The sequence below is a fragment of the Symphalangus syndactylus genome, chromosome 17, assembly GCF_028878055.3.
Source record: "Symphalangus syndactylus isolate Jambi chromosome 17, NHGRI_mSymSyn1-v2.1_pri, whole genome shotgun sequence".
NCBI classification, from domain to species: Eukaryota; Metazoa; Chordata; class Mammalia; order Primates; family Hylobatidae; genus Symphalangus; species Symphalangus syndactylus.
In genome coordinates this window covers 51,862,100-51,880,318 of record NC_072439.2, presented here as the reverse complement: position 1 = coordinate 51,880,318, position 18,219 = coordinate 51,862,100, and positions in this window count along the sequence as shown.

The window sequence follows — 18,219 nt, the reverse complement described above, 5'->3', positions numbered from 1 at the left end:
TTATCCATTAAAACTCCATGGCAGATTTTGTCTGGAAAAAGAGTTCTGCTGCTAAAAACACTTGCAAACCACAGGATAAGATGAATGCCAGTGAGGGGCAGCCGAGGTGTCTTAAGAGAGCAACGCCTGTCTTCATTTTTGTTGTTGTTTTTACAAGTATCTTACTAGGAGACAGAAACCAGAAGAGGAATAAAAAAAGACTATGTGTAATTACTTGCCCTGAGTAACCCCACAAGTGTTTTCTTTCCTTACAATTTAGTCTTAATAAGGACTCTGCACTCTCTAAATTTAGGACCAATGGTATGGCAGGCATCTATTTTTGCCAACTTGGAAGAGTCACCTAAATTATGCCCCTCAGGGTAAAGAGGTGCAAGTCAGCGACGCCTTTGTTAACCCCAGATAAGCCCCTGATGGGCTTTACTGGCCCCCAAACAGCAATGATAGTACAGCAGTAAGAGGACTTTGGAAAGTTTTGCAAGCTGGGAAACTCGCGGAATAAATCATCTCTGAAGCTGCAGTTTGGCTCCAGGAACCAGACAGCTCTCCTGAATTCAGGACTGTGTAATGCTTCCATCTGAATGCCCTTCAGTGGGGCTAGCCTCACCCTTTCACCACCGCCCCCCTGCTCATTATTGGTTTTCGCCTGAATTCCTCACAGGTTCCTGACTGAGCCCTGAAGGCGTTAAAGTTTATGAAAACAGAGTTTGCTGACAAATATTTGGACTAAGGGTATTGATTGGAAGATGTGAAATTCTTTCTTTCCAGCCTCTGTAATTTGTGTCAAATGTTCAGATCACTGTGTGCTCCATTGTCCTCAGAAGTCCAGGCCTGCCATGTCACCCATAACCACCTGGACCCTCACCCCATGATAAGAGCTTCTGTGTTGCTAGTTCCTGGATGCTTCACCACCCTTTATTAGTTTCCTAATCCTGCCCACATTTAAGTAAATAATCCTCTCATTGCATTGTCTTCAGTTAAACCCTTTGATTATTTCATCTAATTTCCATTAGGATAGTGACCATCACAACTCCCTGCCCAAATCCTACAATAAGTTCTCAGTGTCCTAATGATCAAATCTAAACTCCTTTATGCCCTTCCTTCCTGACCTCCTCTCCTGCCACTCTCCCCTTGCCAGTAGGTTCCATTCTGTTCCAACTTTTTCCTGTTGGGGGCTGTTTGCATCAGTGTTCCCCCCTCTAGATTGTTCTCTATATGCTGGTGTGGCTGTCTCATTCTCACTGTCATCCTGCCAGGTCAGATGTCACCTCTTCAGAAAGGCCTTTCCTGGCTACTTGAAATAAAGTAGCCCTCCTCCCTAGACCCTCTCCAGCCATTCCATTACCCTAGTATACGTTGTTTTTTTTTTTTAAAGCTTTTATCACTATCTGAAATTACATGGATTGTATTTGCAAACACATTTGTTGTCTGTCTTTGTTCCACACTAACCTAAGCTCCAAGGAGGCCAAGGCTTTATCTTATTTACCACTGTATGGTCAGAGTTACTGCAAAAAAGAGATTATGGCACACTCAAATTGAGTCAAAGGAGTTTAATAAAGGAATCATTTAGAAAGATGAGGGCAACAGGGCATAGGGCAATACTCCGGGGCTAGTAACACCAGGGTCATCAGAATGTTTGCCTGAATTCTGAGAGGACTGTCTGGTGGGCAACAGCTGCTAGTAACAAACCCACAGCAAACTGGCAGGGAGGCAGGTTCACTGGTCACTCTCCTCCTTCTCATTGTCTAACCTCTCCTCGCAGGTCCCCATTATCCAACAGGAAGTTGGAGGGCAATGCAGCCCATACCAGTCGGCTTCCTGGGACACAGCACAGGGTAAACAGCTGAGCGCCTCTCAAGAAGCATAGCATCATCTTCACTAGGCTCAAGATGAAGCTCAGCACCAGGCCCACCATAGTTTCCAGCCTCAGGAGCACCATTCACGCAGATTCGTGCAAAATGGTGGCTGTGCCTGGCAGTAGGATATCAGAGAAGGAGGCATGGAATGAATCCATGAGTTTTCACGGGTTTGGCCCTGGTTTCTAGCTACTAGTTGGGGGGACATTCACTTCCTTCCTAATACACGGCCATCAGGACAAATGAAGGTTCACTCCCCAGTGGGCTTCCTGAAAGAGTTCCCAAGACCTCAGCCATTGCCCTGTAAGATGGAGAGAGAAAATTCCTGTGACTTGTAGGCTTGTACATTCTGGGCTAAGGACATTTCTGAAGTTGAAGAACAATCTCTATTTATGTGCAGCATGGAAACTGGAGCTTGTTTTGCATTGTGTTTGGAGGCAGAGAGGAATCAGGTAGCAGGCTGGCAACTCTTCTGACTTTTTCATGGGCTACAGAGCTCTCCAGGCTTTGTGGGGGTAGGAACAAAATCATCCATCTACAAGATTAGTGGCTGAATGGGGAAGAAGCCAAGTCATTACACACTATGCCATCAACTTTTAGCAAGGTGTAGAGTTACCATGGTGACATGTATGGGGTAGGTATATCTAAGTGAATTATTAATCAGAAATCCCCCTTGAGTGCCTACTAGGTATGGGAATGGTTAGAATTCATAGCAATGTGAAGACAGATGTCTTCCCTTTAATAATAAGCAATGAGAGGAGCTATAGATGCATGATTGAGAAGCAATTACAATGGGACATGTTACATTACTAAGAGTGAAGTGGGAGCCACTTGTGAAAAGAGTTTGAACATAAAGCTGGAGAATAATATGATGTGATGAAAATTGCTGCCAGAACAACCTTCCTCACTTCCTCAGTGTAGGGCAAGTTGAAAGAGGAGGTGGCCTGGGATGGCTGTGAAAATGAAGAAGCTGGAACAGATGGGACAGACTGCCAGAATGTACAGCCCAGTCATCCCGAGTATGCCTGATGGCTAGGCTATGTCATCCCATAAATACAACTGAGCTGTAAACAGCTGTGAGCTCTCTGTGGCTGTGTTTACCTAGTAAATTTAATTTCCCAACACATCTTTCTATTTGATCCATCCTATACTATTCGGATGAAATAATGTCATTGCTTTCAATTACTTTGCATTACTTTTGTTACAAAAGGAAAATGAATTCCTAGCACGTGTTAATTTCTGGTAGGAATTCTGGTTCCTTGTAGAGGAAGCTGCTGCATACTTGTTGACTGATGACACACTGATCAATAAAAAAATGATAATAAAACCAGTGAGTACATGTCCTCTGGGGGCCTTTTAACTTCAAGCCTATAATGCAGCAACTTGTTCTTTCTTACCATAAACCACTCTGAGGCACCAGCTGACAATAGATTAAGAAGTTCACCTTCTATGTGAAATTTGCATTTGAAAGGAGGACCTTTCTTTATTCAACACTATGGAGCCTTTACCAAGTGCCAGGCTCTGTGTTAGGTATCAAGGACACAAAGATGCCTAAGATGTGGCAGAACCCCCTCAAGTAGCTCCACAGCCTAGGTGGAGGGGGGCAGATAGAGCAATGCTTGACAGCAAGAATTACAGGGTATAGGAGGCCCTAACAGGAGAAGCCGCTGACCTAGACTGGGGTTAGGGTTGGTCAGGGAAAGGGTTGTGGGTGTCTCCCACTTGCCTGTCCAGGCCCACACTCCACACTGCTCTGTGCCCTGGGGACTGATTGCAAGGACTGCCTCAATGGGCTCCTGTACCTGCTACTTCTAGTTGGATTTGGCCAATGGGGAGCTACAGCAAAGATGAGCTAGAGGAAGGAGAAGAAGGCTGAGGTGTTAATTCTCTGGAATCCCTTCTTTCAGGATCATTGTAGATGGACTGTATCCCCTACTGAAGGATGCAGCTCTGGTCAAGTGGCCCTCTCCTCCGACTCTTTCTCTGTGTCCTAGTAACCTTCTCTCCCCTGGTGCTTTCCAGCCTCTCAGATGGTCATAGGACTACTAGCCACTGGGTTCAGTGCCATCGTTTGTTTCCTTAAACCCTGCTTTCACCTTTATAACTAGTCCCTTTAACAGTGCTCCTCAGTTACCCGTGATAATGTGCCATGCCTTTCCTCTGGAATCCTGATGGTCAGAGAAGCTTTCCAGGGAGAAGTGATGCCCGAACTGAGTGTGGAATAACAAGCGATTATTTGGGTAGAAAAGTGGAAAGGGTTCAGTCAGAAGCAACAAGAAGCCAGCAGAGGGAAGAGATCATGGGGTGTTCCAGCAGCGGAGGCATGATCCTTGAACCCTCCTTCTACTTTACCCCCAACATCCACCTGGACACCAAGTCCTGTCCATGGTACTTCCTCACCATCTTCCAACCTGCCCACTTCTTTCCACCTCTGCTGCCCTCTGGATTGCTTGCCTCTCTTACTACACCAGCTTTGCAGTCATTCTCACACCCCTGCTGAAACCCCTTCACTGTTTCCTCACAAGCTTCAGGGTAAAGGGGGACTCCTCAGCACATCCTCACAGCCCTGCCCACTGGCCTCAGGCCCAGCCTTCTGCACTTGCTGCCACAACTCTGCCTCATCAATCCACCTCCCCTAACTTGTTCTCTAGGGTCACTCTCCTCATCCCATAGAACAAACCTCAGGGGACTGCCTCCCATGAGAAGCCTTTGGGATCACCCACCTGCCCTCAGTGACCAGCCCTTTCTCCCTCCAGGTGAGAAGGTGTGGCCGCGGTTGTGTTCCCGTGGTGCCTGGTGCTTTTCTCTATTTCAGTCCTGCCCACAGGATGCTCGATCATCCGTTTGCTCTTCTGTTTCCACTCCAGACTGTGGACTTCTAAAGATCGGGAACTGGATCTTTTTCTTCTTTAAATCCTGATATGCTAACAGAGCAGGGCACATCATAGGTGCCCAACTGATGTTTGTTGACTAAGGAATGAAGTGCAGTTAACTCACAAGGGACACAGTGGGCAAAGAGGAGAAAAGAGAAGGAATATGAGGTGAGGATGGAGGCAAGCAGTACCTGGATGAGAACGGACCTGATAAACTGGGTTGAGGATTACGGGTGTTATCCTGAGGACAACTGGGAGCCATGGAGGGTCTTAGGTAGGAGTAAAGACCAGACCAGATGTGAATTGATGCAGCTGTCTAGCAGCATCAGTGAGTCAGAAAGCAATGGAAAACCAAGATGGTAATGGGGAAGCAAAAGGAATGCCAGCCTCTGCCAAGGCAGGGCAGAGTAAGCAAAGAAAATGAGATTGCAGATGGGAAATCCTCTGAGTCCAAGAGAATATATAGGTATGGCATGTGGAAGACATTCACAATATCTTGTTGAATATAATGTATAAAAGAGTACACATAACATACTTTCCCTCTTAAAAAGTTAAAAAGGGCCGGGCGCGGTGGCTCACGCTTGTAATTCCAGCACTTTGGGAGGCCGAGGCGGGCGGATCACAAGGTCAGGAGATCGAGACCACGGTGAAACCCCGTCTCTACTAAAAAATACAAAAAATTAGCCAGGCGTGGTGGCGGGCGCCTGTAGTCCCAGCTACTCGGAGAGGCTGAGGCAGGAGAATGGCGTGAATCTGGGACGCGGAGCTTGCAGTGAGCCGAGATTGCGCCACTGCACTCCAACCTGGGCGAAAGAGCAAGACTCCATCTCAAAAAAAAAAAAAAAAAAAAAAAAGTTAAAAAGGCCAGGAGGGATGTATGTCAAAATATGACCAGTAATTTTGGGATATCATGAATACAGGTAATTTAAGCCTGGAACCTGGAAAAAAAAAAAAGGAAAGGAATACAGGTAATTTTCACTTCTCTATATATTTTTCCTAGTCTGTTGCTTCATTTCTTTTGTTCTTTCTTTCGTTCTTTCTTCCTTCCTTCCTTCCTTCCCCCCTCCTCCTCTTCCTCCTCCTCCTTCTTCTTCTCCTTCTTCTTCTTTTTCTCTTACTTTTCTCCCTCTTATTCCTCTTATTCCTCATTTTTTGGACTATGAACCTCTATTCTTTTCTAAAAATAAATATATTTTTTTCAGATACAAGAGGCAGCGAGAGATGGCTAAAATTCTGGTCAGGAATTTGTCTATCTGTAAGAAATACAGCTTCTCACTACAGCTTGAACATCCCTAATCTGAAAATTCGAAATGTGAAATGCTCCAAAACCCAAAACTTTTTGGGAACTGACATGACGCCACAAGTGGAAAATTCTCACCTGACCTCACGTGATGAGTTGTAGTCAAAACACAATCACAACTTTGCACAATTTTTCAGTCACAAAATTATTAAAAATATTGTATAAAATTACCTTCATGCTATGTGAGTAAGTTTTACATAAAATAGAAATAAATTTTGTTTTTAGGCTTGGGTCTTATCCCGAAGATATCTCATTATGTATATGCAAGTATCCCCAAATCCAAAAAAATTTGAAATCTGAAACACTTCTGGTTCCAAGTATTTTGAATAAGGGCTACTCAACCTGTACTTATAAAACCTCAGCCCACAGAATACGAGAAGTCTGAAAATTTGACAAGTAGCACAAGAGTTAAGAGCACAGGTTTTGAAATCAGACCAAGGATGGCGCTGCACAAGGGCAGGTGCTTTGTTTTGCTCACTTCCCCAGTGTCCAGAACAGTGCCCGGCACACAGCAGATGCTCAAGAAAATTTGTGCAATGAATGAAATCCCAGTTCCACCAAATACTAACTGTATGACTGTGAGCACATTAGGTCATCTCTCTATGCCTTAATTACCTTTACTATAAAATGTGGAATAATAATAGCAATTAACACAGGGATTGGTGTGATAATTACATGAGATAATACACATAAGACTGCTTGGACTATAGTAAGCTCTCAATGAATAGTGCAAACATAAAAAGCCCTGGCCAATTCTAAATGAAGAATTTCCTCCTAGAATTGCATCTCTTTGCCCTTAGCTTTCGAAGTACAGACGGGTACTTTACCCATCAGGCACAATGCTTAGGGCCCATGAAAAGGTTTTGTTTCTTTTGAAATCAGAAGCAAAAGGAATATAATAAAAATGAGTATGTAATAATAAACCTAGCCTGGATTATATTCACTGTTATACCAATGTGGTTATAAAACATAATATAATTGTTTTGTTTTGATGAAAGAAATGCCCCATGAAAAGTTACAATGTGTTCCTGTTTCTTTCCATCATCCTATTCTTATTATTCCAATGGATAATTTGATTTAAAACTTTATACATTAAGCTGCTACTGTAGATCAGACACTGCCCTATAAAGAACAAAATCTAGAAAGAGTGGGAGGGGCTCTCTGCATTTGGGGTGCTCATCAGGCACAGTATTAGGTAATGGAGAGGCAAAGAAGGAGGGTGATAAAGAGACGGAATAATCCAGAGAGGACTATTGTTTCCTCAAAAAGCTGATGATGTGGGTGACTAGGAAGTTCCCAACACATGATCTCAGCATGGTGAACTCTGTGTATCAGGAGGAAGGTGACACAGCACTGTGGCATCATATCATTTTTCCAAGTCAGGAGCATAAAGCTAAAAAATATTTTTTAATGACAAGGCATGGAGCAGTAGAATCATGGTTTTCCTTCTTGGCATTTGTAATGTATCATGTCAGAATTCATCTTGATTCTGCTGAATACCCAATAAATAAGCTCTGAAAGAAAAATAGTAGTAATGTGTAAAATGTGAAGACATCGGTAGGTTTTTACTACATGAGTACCCTGATAAAATTTCAGCCATTTGGGCAAAGAGGAAAATAGAAGGAAATTATCAGAATTTTGCAATAAATGTTCTGTCAACTTGGGGATGGAGTGCCATCAAAATCTAGCTGAGTTTATCTTTGGGTAATGGAATTGTGAGTTATTTTTATTTTATTTATTTTATTTATTTTATTTTTGCTTCTCACTCTATTTTTTGTTTTTACAGTGAACACCTGCAAATTTTGTCTCTAAAGGTCAATATAGTTTTTTGAACTCAGGTATAAAAAAATAATGTCACATATTGAGGAACTGAAAACTGGACATAAGCTAAGTTTCACCAATACAAGATTGATTAAATACATTATAGTGTAGCCTTAAACAGACATTAAAAATTATTATTTAGTCAGGATTTATTGAGGTAAATCACATTCACAGTATAGTGTTGAATATAATTAAAAATATCTTTTTAAGGCCAAGAAAGACACTCATTAAAATATCCATAGCAATTTCGAGGTGTTGGAAATAGAGGTAATTTTTACTTTTTCTTTATATCTTTCTTTCTAGTCTTCTTTACAAACAAAATTTTAAAAAACTACGTGTATGTATTTTTTTCTAACTAAGAAACATTTCCCCCGAACAACACTTCTCCAACTGAAATCCATGTGATTTTGAAAGAAGGAACAACAACGAAAATGCCATTGCCACAACTTCAACATCTCCAAGATTTACTGTCTTTCCCATCCAACCTGCTTCTCCTTCCTGCTTGACTTCTTGGGATCACCCTTGAACTGACAAACCCAGGCATTTGTTTCCCAAACCAAGTTGCAGTGAGTTGCAATGACTAAAAAGACCACATGGCAAAAGTGAGGTTATATTTAGGATGGACTGAGGGGCCGTGCATTCCAGGCAGGAGGAAGAGAATGAACAAGGGCTGGCATTTAAGAATATGCACATCGTCATTGAAAAACTGTGAGGAAACACGAGTGGATGAGTAGACAGTTTGTGAGGCATATAGTAGGAAGTAAGATAAAGTGGGCCAGATTAGAGGGTCTTAAATACCAGGCTGAGGGGTCTTCAGTTTATCCAAGAAATGATGGGGCTGTTGAGCTTTTGAGCAACAAAATGACTAGAGGTAATTGGAATCTTTGAAAGACTCATCTGAAGGCAGAAAGCAAAAAGATCAGTTTTACTGCTGCTGTTCATATCTGGGATGAGAAGAGCCTGGATTAAAATAATTAAAATAGCAGCAGTGGCAGAGGAAAAAGGGACAAATGAAAGACTCCCCAAGGAAATAAAATATTTACAATTTGGATTCAAGATGTCCATCTACCAGGAGTACACCTACAGGCTTGTCCCAACTCAGGGAAGAGACCCTCCCTCACCTCTCAGACATACAGCTGACACTCTACCATTCAACAGGGAAAACAACCGTGAAGCTGGCCATCAAGCCATCAGGCAGGTCTCACTGGGGTAGTTGCCCACGGCCACAAGCACATTTGTCCAGGCACAGCTCAGAACATCCCAGTGAGCAAGTATTACTGGTGTGCTCTCCTCCTACCCAATTTAAAGATGAGGAAAATCATGACCAGGAACATTGAAATGACTTGTTAAAAGTCTCACAGCTATTAAGTGGCAAAGCTAGAACCAGGGAGGAAAATAAACTATTGAGCACCCATGGTGGATTAGGCAATGGCCAGGCATTCATATACTTTACTGGGATTAATCCTCACAGTAACCCTAGGTATTGTTATTATCCCCATTTTATAGATGAAGAAACTGAGGCTTACAGAAATTAAGAATCCCTCCCAAAGTAGGCAAAGAGATTTAGGATTGGAATTCATGTCTGTCTTATTCCGAAGTCCTGTGCTGTAGCCCACTGCTATACAACAAATCACACAAGGACAGAGGAAAAAGTTAAAGACCACCAAGGGCAATGATCCAGCCCCAGTTCAAATTACTGGAGTAAATGAGCCGAGATATTTCAATTCACTCGTCAGTATGTCTAAGGATAGAGTCTGTTTTCCCGCTAATCAGCCTTGCAGTTTAGCCCAGACCTGTCTCCTAGCAGCTTTCTCTCCTCCAAGCCACATACAGGCCTGTGAACAAATACTCAGTGGTGCTTGGAGTCTCAGAAGGGCTTGACTTTTTTGATCGCGACAGAGAGGAACTCAGTGTTAGCAAACTGAAAGCAGAAATCCCAACTGCAAGAGAGATCCTTACACTTTGTACAATGCCTGTTTCCTAAAAAACCAAGCAGTCCTAACTAACCGTCTGTTGTGACTCATCAGCAGGATGTTCTTTGGACAGACAGAGCTCAGAAGCTTCCAACAAAAAGTAAGATCGGCCCTTTGGAACAGCTTTTTCTCCCTTACGGGTTGAAACTTCTGAACAGAATGCTTTAGGGTCAAGTTTCACTGGGACCTTAAATATAATTTCTTCTCTGTGGAGAGATCAGTGGATGAAGAAAATCCAGAGGCCTGGAAGACGCCGTGGGGGTTCTGCTCACCCTTTTCCTGGTTTCACTCCTTTGCTACCTTGCAGGGGAGGGACAAAAACCTAAAAACAGAGTTTGTTAGTACACTATTGTTTAGGTTTACACTGAAGTAAGACATTTGTTTCATATCTCACCTACATTTACCTAGTTTCCTGGAAATTCCTGTCATGATCCCACAGTCTAGCTACCCCAAAAATTAAAAACTAACCTCAGGTAAAATTTATATGAATGAAATGAATCTGGGTAGTGAAAGGTATTCTGTCCCAGCCTGTGGCGGTTTTGTATTCCTGATACACCCAGTCATGTATACACTATCCATATTTGTCCACACTTTTCCCATAAGCCTCACAAGCAATGATCTGTAACCTCCACAAATAAATACCATTTTTTCACATCGTACCTCTGATTTGGCACTCATATCCACACAGACACATGGGGAGACCAGAGAACATTGAAAAAAAATGTGTGCCTTTAAGAGAATGTTGTTGCTGCTTAATATTGCTCTGCATATTCCTCTCTCTCTCCAGCTGGTTTATCAAGTCCCTGAGGGTAGGAACCATGGCCTGTGCATCTTAGAGCCCCCACATAGGGTCTAGTTTGTTGTGCTAGGTATTCAATGAATAGGTTAGAAGATACAGGCCGGCTCAGAGAGCAGGTCTGGGAGACAGCCAGGAGGAAGCAATGCCAAACACAAAGGAACATCTAAAACCTGAGAATAGGCCACTTCTGCAGTGCCCATGATAACGCTAAATTGGATCTGATTTTGTCACTGAGTTCCAGTGGTACAGGCATAAAGCCCAAAGTGGTGTCAGGTGGCTGCCACAGGGAGATGAGGCAGCAGCCGATTGGCAACTTCTGAACTGGCCGGAGTGAAAGGGGAGATGATTCAAAGGGAATCTCACCTGACGTTCCAAGACCTGATACGCCTTGGAAACAATCGGTGAAGCTTCAACAATTACCAGAAGTCCTCAGCCCTTTGGTTGTGGGTGGCACTGATCTATGACACAGCCTCTAAGTCCTGGCAGGCTTTGAGAGGGCAGAAAGGACACTGCCTGCGCAGAGATTTCTCTATTTAAGATGGCTGTCTCAGCCTCTGATTTGGAAACAGTTTGTCGTAACTAAACCATGAGTGCTTCTCTATGGGGTGGTTTCTTTGCAGTTGACACCCTACATTGAAAAAGTCAGTTTTTGTTTTTTGTTTCAAGAGGTAGCCCATCTGGATATTATCCATGTTTGCAGTAATAATTATAAAACAGAAGGATTGTTTAATTTATAGTTAAGCAAAGAAGCTGGGGTCACTGATCCTGGCTTTGAAATAGAGATTATTTCGAAGAGCACATGCTTGTTGCGAAAACATGCAGCATCTTATATGATGGTTAGTGATAAGAGAAGATCCAGAATTTCTATAATGGAGGGGTTTAAGGTACTCATATGTTTGGAAATAGAGAAGGAGGCTGGAAGCTGCATTTACACGGTAACTTTCACAATATTGGGAAAACCTCAATTTTCTATACCTAGAGTGAGGACTAAAGTCCCCCAAACTACAATCATCATCCTTCCTACCCCTGAGTTGTCATTGCTTTTAGCTTAATCCTGCATTTCATCATGATTCTCAATCTTTTCCCACTCCTTCCAAGGAAAGCCTTGTTTAGTTTTGGCGTTTTACTCCGAAATGTTCATTTCAGCCTATGCTTTATGTAGCAATATGGGTTATTGTTGACTCCTCTCTTTTGAACCTACTCTCTATGGGTTCTCCCATAGTCACAGCCTAAAACCTGGACCCCATCATCTCTCTCCTGACTGTTGTAAAGACCTCCTGCCCTCCTCATTTATCCTGCTGCTTGATGGACTTTCTTAACGCATATTTGAGTGTCACTCCCCTTCTTTAACAGTTCTCTGTAGTATCCAATCTGACTTCCTTAGCATGACATCTCTAGGCTTTTATGACCTGACCCTTGCCTACCATTCTTATAAAAATGAAAATAGGTTAATAACATAATGAAGGCCTTTGTAATGGGTCTCCATGATTAGGGATTACTGAACCCTCTGCAGCACTTTGTAGCTGCCCCCCAATGACTTCTGCTTCCAGGGAGCAATCTCTGGTCAAGAAATAATGACCACCACTGGAATCTGTTAAAAAATGAACTCTCTTAGGCTTTTCCCAAAGACAGTTGTATAAGGGAGGGTGAGTTCAAATCAGAGTAGGTTACATATGGCATTCCTTTCCCAAGTAAATATCTTTACCTTGGCAGCAGACAAAGGTTTATGAATACTTTTTAGAATTCTGAAAGCTTTGAAGAACTAAAATAGAAATAGCCAATCTAATTACCAGCACTATTCAGAAGCTGTTGACTCAAGGAGAAGCCTATTAAATGACAAGAGAAAGTAATCCTTGTGGGCCCAGTCGAGCCCAGAACTGCTGGGCTATTGATTCATGCTAAAAAAATTACTGGTGTACTTTACTTTGTACTTTGCAACTGAGGCCTGCTGAGGGATGTTTACTTTTTGGGCTTTGAGATCTATATTAATTTATTATTAAAGACGAGTGGGGTTGGTGGCAGGCAAACTCTGACACTGAGGGAGAGACCCTAGTTGCCCTTAGAACCAGCCAAACTGGAAGAAGCCAGCCTTGGAAAAAGGCTCAAGAAGATGCGATTTGCCTCCTGGGCCCCAGCCTCCCCTTTTGGGGCCCTCCATGGCACCTCATCAGAGTGATATAGAGACAGGGTTAACACTATAAAGTCATCAGGCCTGGGTTCAAATCCCTTAAGATACATGGCCTAGAGTAGGGAGTGTCAAACTAAGGCCTGAAAGCCAAATCCAGCCTGCCACCTGATTTTATGAATAAAAGTTTTATTGGAACACAGCCATGCTTACTTATTGAGGTATTGTCTGTGACTGCTTTTTTGCTCCAGCAGTAGAGTCGAGTAGCCGCAAGAGAGACCACACAGCTGTCAAAGATTAAAACATTTTTCACCTGACATTTTACAGAGTTTGTAGCTCCCTGACTTAGAGCTAGTGACTTAATCTCAATCTCTTTACCCATAGAATCTTGATAATAATATTCCAAAAGATTTTGTGATAATGCTAATAGATGTAAAACAAAAATAAATAAGTACACTTGGAAAACTGTAAGTTAAACAAGGATGTGTGCTTTTACTACAGGCTGTCTCGGTTTTTGGTTTTTTTTTTGGAGACAGGATCTTGCTCTGTCACACAGGCTGAAGTGCAGTCACAAGATCATAGCCTTGACCTCTAGGCTCAAGCAATCCTCCTGCCTCCCACTGAGTAGCTAGGACAGCAGGTATGTACCACTAAGCCCAGCTAATTTTTTTATTTTTATTTTTTGTGGAGACGGGGTCTTGCTATGTTGCCCAGGCTGGTTTCAAATTCCTGGTACTGGTTTGTGACACATATTCAAGTAGTCCTCCCACTTTGGCCTCCCAAAGCGCTGGGATTACAGAGGGGTGAGCCACCACATCCGGACCCTCTCAGAGTTTTTAAGGAGCCAGTCAGGGAATCTGGTATGCATTTCCCAAATTAATTTAAACTTGGAACCCTACTGTCATGGAGAATGTACAAGAGTTGTCTTCATACATACATGCATGTGCTTCAGGGATACACAAAGACTTCTAAGAGATACAGATAGAGTAAAATGAATCAGTTTCCAGATCTTAATTCCATATGGATTTTTTTCATAAAACTGACCCACCAAAGAATCAGCCTGCCTTCCCAATACTGTGGTCTTCTCCCCCTTTTAAGAGAGGGTCTGGCTCCACCCTTATCCCAAATCTTACCATGGGAACCTGCACTGAGATCTGATTACTCTGGATTTCCCACTTCTTTAATGATAAATCATGAAGTCCCTAGGGCCCACTGTCTTACACAGATTTTTTTTAAGCCTGAAGCTTTGCATTAATGACATGTTTGGGGCCTGTTGATATGCTCTGAATTCAGAATAGCTAAAGTGGTATGGGTTCGTGACACATATTCTTTAGCCTATAACTGGAAAGTTTTCTGAGACTACCAAATTTTTTAAGATACATTAAAGAAAACCCTTGGGTAAAAATTCTATATCATTTATTTTAGATTTGGTCCTCTTTATTCAACAAGCTAGTTAAAACATTTTATCAAGTCATATTATGAAATATTTATGTCAATTATGATCCACTCCCACCTGATTTCAAGTTATCAAACATTTGATCTTTGCTACTCCTATAATTAAAAAAGGAATCTTTTTTTTTTTTTTTGAGACAGAGTCTCGCTGTCACCCAGGCTGGAGTGCAGTGGTGCGATCTCGGCTCACTGCAGGCTCTGCCCCCGCCGGGGTTCACGCCATTCTCCTGCCTCAGCCTCCCGAGTAGCTGGGACTACAGGCGCCCGCCACCTCGCCCGGCTAATTTTTTGTATTTTTAGTAAAGACGGGGTTTCACTGTGTTATCCAGCATGGTCTCGATCTCCTGACCTCGTGATCCGCCCCCCTCGGCCTCCCAAAGTGCTGGGATTACAGGCGTGAGCCACCGCACCCGGCCTAAAAAAGGAATCTTTAGATTTGTAATGAAAAATCTTAGATGTTAACTTAAAAATGTGTAAAAGGGTATGTGACTCCTCAAAATTCTTTTGTGAGGTAAGTGAGCAAAAAAGTTTGGAGACTTGTGTCTTGCAAGACTAGTTTTATCAGCACTCTCTTTGGGAAACACTAAATTAGAGAGGTATATGAAGTGTCCGTGAAGAGGCCTGACCCAACACACAGCAGCTGCTTAACAACTATCTGTTCTCTCCTCCTGGTCTCTTCCCCAGCCAGTCTGATCAATACATTCATGCTCTTTCTCCTCTCTCCAAAATGCCAACCTTGCTCCCAGCAGAGGGTTGATAAAATAATTTATACTAAGAGATGATTTAATTTAGGGTGCTTGCTCATAGATCACCCAGCACCAGCATGTTCACATGAGAGAGAATACAAGCCAATGGAAGAGGCAAGGCAGTACTGGGAGTTTTTCTGCTCTTGACATCAGGCCGCTGAAATGGACTGCCTATTTGTACAGTTTTGCTTTTGTTTTTTTGCAGGTGATTTTTCACTGGGATGAGTATGTGCTTTTTGAGCCCCAAACAGAATGCTTCATAAGAGCGGCTTCAGGGCTGGGTTCCCTGTCTGTGGACTGTGAGGCTGAGGCTGACAGTGACTTCCGGGCCCCAGGAGCACATTCCCTCTGAAAGGTCCCACGGGGGCCGTCTACCAGGAACACTTCTGCGCCTTCTCCCGGCACCACCCACGCTCTGTCAGCTTGTGGTATTTGGGGCTGTCTTACTTTCTCAGAAGTTAGAGAACAATCTGGGAGGGCCAATTTTGCGAGTTTTCTCTAAACTCAGAGATGAGATCAGTAAAACGATTAGCAGAGCACAAGAAATTCTGACACATCTACCCTTTTAGGAAAGCCCTGAACAAAATTCAACCCAAGGTGACAACATTCTCACCATTTACCTTCTGAACATCTTTACTGGCCTTGCACTGCCCTGTGTTCAGTTTGTAGTAGGGGCTGCTGCTTCCAAAAAGAAGCCCCCAATCCAGGAGGACTGTGCTCAGGTAACATTCCAAACCACCACCCCCAGAAAAGCCAGGAGGAGTTATTTTCTAAAAGCCTGATTCCTGAACTCAGAGGCCTTTGTATCCCATTATTACTCCTTCTTTAGGCTTTGCTCCCTTCACCCTAAGACTCTGTGTTGAAAAAATAGCAGGTAAAACTCTGTGTTGAAGAAACAAAAAGAGAAAATACCATTAAAATTGGCTGAAGTAATAGTAATAGTAATAATAATAATAATATGTATTGGTTCCAGTATCTGAAACACAGGGGTAATTGATACATCAAGTCGGGTTTGATCCAGCAGCTCAGATAATTCACTAAAGTCCTCCCTCCTCCTTGCCACAACAAAGGATCTATCCTCAGCTCCACGTGATGTGGGGCTGCAGCCCACCCTGCCCCATGCCCTCCACCCCGTGACTACAGCCACTGTGCACCTCACACATTCACACTCCACTGCCCAGAGGAAAAGAGGCTTATCAAATGGAAAAGGAAAAATTTCTTTCCTAGAAGCCCTAGCCAGCATGTTGTTTCTCATCATCTCAGATTGGCTTATGCACCATAAACCAATCACTAGATTAAGTCAACAGGGCTCACTCCTGTTATGAGGATAGAATAAACCCCACCCAAACCATGCGTAGACCCATTCTCTCCCCACCTTGAGACCAACTCCATGCTAAATAGAATATGCCTGGTAACAAACATTATACTGACTGAACTTCTGAACTCTTGACTTTTTCCTTGCCATGTCCCTTAAGATGGAGCCCCATCTTTGTGTCTCTCGACAGATGCCTTGCCTTCTAAACATCTGCTTTTTCTAGACCCAGTACAGGTCATTGATCTCAGACTACTGCCTTGATTGCCAGCCCATGTGGGTTGGAATTTAGGTTTAAGGTGAACAGTATCTAGTTCTCTCCTCTTATTTTTCCCATGGGCTTTTCCCCTGTAACAAAGCCCCAGCATTGGCAATCTTGAGTACAGGAGTGGTTGGGTGGGTAATGGGTCCACAGCCTCAGTTACTCTGACAACTTGGCATAAACGCAAACCATCCCAGTCTGTTCTGAACCAACCCCCTTTGATCCCTTCCAGTTAGTTAGCTGCCTGCTTCTAGCTCCAGCCCTATGATGAAGTGAAACATTGATGAGAAACATTATCTCCACTATTATATTAAGGGCTTCTTCAATCAAGCTAGCTGTTCGCTTTTCTCTTTAGACAGCCCAATCAGAGGTTAGCTCTAACCAGGGTAGAATGGGAATCAGCCCAAAGTATGGCAAAGATCTGATTTACTGTTCAAGCTCCTCTGGAATCAAGACAGAAAGTTACAGTAGCCTTAAAAGATGCGATTTATTGTTCAAGCTCCTCTGGAGGCTTATGTAGACTCCCTTTCTTTCCTGTAGGCATCTGGATTTAGGAACCTCTGCTTTTTTCCCTATCCCCCACACCTGTGTCTACATGGCGTGCCCTAGCCTGGACACCACTTCACCCTGACTTCAGTCCTTTGCCACATCAGAGCTCAGTGTGCCATGCTCACAGTTAAGGCTTCCTCTGACCTTGGTAATGGCTCAGCCAGCCCTAGGAACAGCTTGCTTTGTTTGTGCTGCTTCTTTGAGCCACATGACTGATTTGTCATTCAAGGTGCAGGTGTTCTGCTTACCAGCCTTAAAATCTGCCAATCCTTCCCAGCCCTGATCACTGGAAATCTACGTTAAAACAGCTGAGTCCTTTCCCATCTGAGCTCTGTGCCTGTCCCTTGACTTTGAAAGACACCCGCTCTCCCCTGGCACCCCAGGATTCTGGCAGCTGAAATTCCCTAAACCAGCCTCATCTTTTCCAATCCTACACACTCCTCTTAGGTGAACCCCCAGCCTCAGTGAGCATATCCTGCTTTCCTCCCAGGCCTTTTCTGTTTTCCCTCATAAAAGCCACAACATCTCATTAAAACTTCATGGTCTACTTTCTTCCGCCATATTGCTAACCTGAAGCTGCCAGGTAGCCTGCTAAAGAAAAAATTTCACCCCTTCCACTTTACATCTCATGTCCAAGTAGTATTCTTTCCTTTTGCCATTAACATATTTTAAAATCCAGTTTTATTTTTTTCACATGCAACCCACTGCTCAGGGATGCCCCAGCAGTCTATAGAGTGCAAGCTTCAGTAATGAAAGTGGGCTCTTGTGATAGAACTCCAGGGGACAGGCTAGCAGGAAGGGTGGCAGGAATGCATTTTAAAGGACTGAGGCACTGGGGCAGGAGGCAGGAGACAATGTCCATGGAGGATATTAGGCCTGTGCCTAATGCCTGTGACCAGGGCCAGGATTAGAATCAGCCGACTAGACCAGTGACCCCACTCCTGAACCTTCTCCGTCTGGTGCTCTCTGGGTAGACTAGAAATATCCTCAGATTTGTAGTGAACAGCTGTGTGACCTTCTTCTGGTGTCCCACCCCCCTTCTCCCATAATAGCGAAGATGTAAGAATCAAGGTAGAAAGTTACAGTAGCCTTGAAAATAGCCTGCCACAAAAGGCTGCCAGCCCCAAATGACACTAAACCATTTTCCAACATGG